The sequence below is a fragment of the Opisthocomus hoazin genome, chromosome 2 (genome assembly GCF_030867145.1).
Source record: "Opisthocomus hoazin isolate bOpiHoa1 chromosome 2, bOpiHoa1.hap1, whole genome shotgun sequence".
NCBI classification, from domain to species: domain Eukaryota; kingdom Metazoa; phylum Chordata; class Aves; order Opisthocomiformes; family Opisthocomidae; genus Opisthocomus; species Opisthocomus hoazin.
Window position 1 is genome coordinate 66,663,425 of NC_134415.1, and position 3,433 is coordinate 66,666,857.

Sequence of the window (3,433 nt, forward strand, 5' to 3'; positions counted from 1 at the left end):
TGGGGGAGGAGGACGGGGGGAGCCCGCCGCCCGCCGCCGCGCCCCGCCGCCGGGCTGCGCCCAGGTACTCCGCCGCCGCGCACGGGAGTGCCGAGGAGCCGCGGGAGGAGGAGGAGGAAACAGGTTGAGATTAAAGAGTAAACTCTGTAAACAGAGATGCCATCAAACAAAGGGCCCCTGGACACTCCCCCTCCCGCCAAATCTGGCGCCCCTGCAGTGCGCAGGCGCCGGCAGCCGCGCGGCGGGCCCGTGCCGCGGCGGCGGGGCGCGGGGCGGGCGGCGGGAGGTGGGGGCCGCGCGCCCGGCGGGGACCTCCCGCCACGCCCCGCCCCGCCCCGCCCCGGCGGGCCCCAGCGGCCGCAGCCCCGCGTCCCCGCTCTGCTCGAGGGGGCCGGGGGGCAGCCGTCCCCGGTCCCCCCTCACCCCGGGCACGGCGGGTGGGGAAGGGGAGTCCCGCCGTGGAGCGGCGCGGCCCCCCCCCCCCCCCCGGGGGTACCGGGGACCCCCTCCGGGCCAGGCAGGCGCGTCCCTCCGCGGGTGCACCTGCTCCGCTGCCTGCGCGGCCGGCGGGCCGGCTGCGACCCCCCCGGGAGGCAGAAAGTGAAAGGGGGGGACGGGGGATCCGCGGGGACTACGGGGCGGGACGGGGCCGGGGGCTGCCCGGCGGGGGATTCCCGCTGCGGTTCCCCTGGCCGCTGCCCGGCGGGGACGGTGCCTGCCGCCGCGGCGGGAGAGGCGGCGGGGCGTCCGACGGCCTCCGGAGAGCACGGGCTTTTTTTTCTTTTTTTTTTTTTTTTTTGATACAGAAATGAGTCAGGAGGTGAAAAATGGCGAAACATGCAAAGCTCCCGGGCCGCGCCGCTGCCTGAGGAGCCGGGGCTGCGCGGCGGTTTCGGCGCGCTCGCCCTTCCCTCGCAGGGCCGCGGCTCATCAATGAGCCGCCGACGGGGCGGGCCGGGGCGGGCCGGGACGCGGGGCCGCTCCCCGAGGGCCGAGGCGGGCTCCGGGCCCGCTGCTCCCCCCCTCCCGCGGCGGGGCGTCCCGGGGACCGTGCGTGGGGCAGCCCCCGCCGCCGCCCCGTCGGGTCCGTCGTGTCCCGCGGGCTCCCGCAGCGGGGTCCACCGCCGCTCGGCATCGCACCTCGCCCCAGCCTGGCCGCAGGGTGCCCGGCGGCCGCGCTTCAGCTTTCGGCAAAGCGCGCGCTGCCATCAGCGGGGAGCAAGGCTGCTCAGATCCCTGAGATCTTCTGAGGGCTTTTTCCCCTGGTAAAGGCGTGTTCGGGGAACGCGGGGAGCCTGGCGGCCAGAGCAAAGGCGGGATGACACCTCGGCGCCCATGCCAGCTCGCCACCCTCCCTGGGTGCTGGGGACGCTGCGTTTCGTTCCTTTGGGAAAGCAAGCAACCGACGCAGAATCAAAGCCAGTAACAGTCCACGAAAGGACAGCTTTGAGTGTGTAAAATGCCGCTTTCGTTACTGCTAACGGGAACGGTACTCTGCTAGGACCCGACCCCGAATTCTTGACAGGAATCCATTTAAAAATAGGAGAGCCTCCGAAGCGCTGCTTAGGTGCGCCGGAGGCCTGGAGCCGGGCCCGTGGTCAGCGCGGTGGTGAGCCTGCGGCAGGGCGTGCGGGGTCTGCGCGGCAGGGCAGGCACTGCTGGCAGGCGCTGCTTGCTCCGGCACTGAAAAATGTCCATTTCGCTGAAACGTCGTGGTCGTGTCGCCTGTAGTACCCGCAGAGGTACAAATAAAGCCGTGCGAGGTTATCTCTTCCTGCTTCTGCGGGAAGCATTTTCCCTTGTTGATTTTTGCAAATATTTTGGTGTTAACCAAGACAAATCCAACATCTTCCCCATTTGGATGTAAATTCCCTGAATAAATGCAAAGAACGTCTGTTATTGCTCTCAAGAGAACTGTTAATATGCACAATTTTCTTCTGAAGGTTTTGTGTAAGACTACATTTCTTCTCCAGTGACTCTGAATAAACACTTTTTTCCTTCCCAGATTGAACACCATCCCACCCCCCCCATATCTGGCTTATAAGAATATTTAAAGTTGCAAAGAAAACGTGTTTTTACTACGTTCAAAATAAAGAGGGAGACGACACCTCCACTCCACGCAGGTTTAAAGATCAGCCTTCCCCCAGCCTGCCTAGATAAAACCCACTAAAATCAGCGAGGTGTGCGCATACACTCCGCTGGTGCTGCTTCATTCTTAAATGTTCACAATTTTGGTAAAAACGAGCCATGACTGCACTGTTTTATTTTCTTTCCTGAGCATCTGCAGCCTGAGGCAATTTGGGGGGTGAGGGTTCTTTATAATACACCCTTGCCAAAGCCCTAAAGACAAAGAAATCATCCTTCTGCATCCGGACTTGGAGATCATATGCCCTGGACGTTCGGTAGAGGACGACTTCTTACACTACCCTTCCAACTTCATTAATTAGTGATGTCTCTGAGCCTATTTATAGTAATTGCATCAACTGACGGAGTAATTGTAAACAGTGTAACTGCACGTTCTGGTGATTTTTTACTCACACAAATTATGTAAGTAATTTAATAAAAGTAATTATGTCAATGGTGAACAGACATTGAATTGCTTGGTTTCCTGCGCCTCCACTACAAACACAAACCTCAAAATGGAGTTAAAAGGATGTGAAGAAACTTTCAAGAATCCCAGTTCAACACCAAACCCGAGACGTGTCTTCATCCTTAGTGTTTTCCTGTTGGGATCTGCTGCGTAGCTGGCGCGACTTGGGCTGAGTGTTGCCAGCGCTGGTGAGCTAGGCACAACCAAACAGAACAGGAGTCCTGAAGGAAATTTAGCTGGGAGAAGCAGAACAGCAAGCCCGAACACCGGGATTTTTCCGGATGGACAGCAGGCGGTTGCACAAATTCTTTTTAGGCTTCGGAAAATCCCAGCAGCAATCCCTGCCTATGTGTTGTTCCTACATTTTGCTGGGTTTGTCACAGAATCTGCAAGGAATACTGTGAAATCAGTGTCTGACTACTTACGTGATCACACTCACACACATGGTTTTTTTCTATCAATCACAAGTGTCACAAAGAGCCACCTTTCTTTCCCTCCGGTCTGGAAGCATCTTAGAATGCCAGAAGCATTTTTATAAATGCCTGTTAATATGTGCTTTTTTGTTTACTTTCTGCATTTCTCTCAGCTTCTGCAGTGAAAAACAACAAGCAACTTTCACTTTTTTAGTTTCACTTTTAGACTGGAGTTACTGTAAAGTTTCAAATGCAGTTGTGGTATTTTTATCATTGAAAATCAGATGTTTTTTGATATTCTGGCCAGAAATATTTTCAATAAATATTGTTAGCACATTTGAAGCAAAATAAAAATGTATGTTTTCCTTTAATACAGACTTTCTAATGTAAGTTCCTCAGAAGATAAGAACGTTGATTAAAAGGTCTGGGG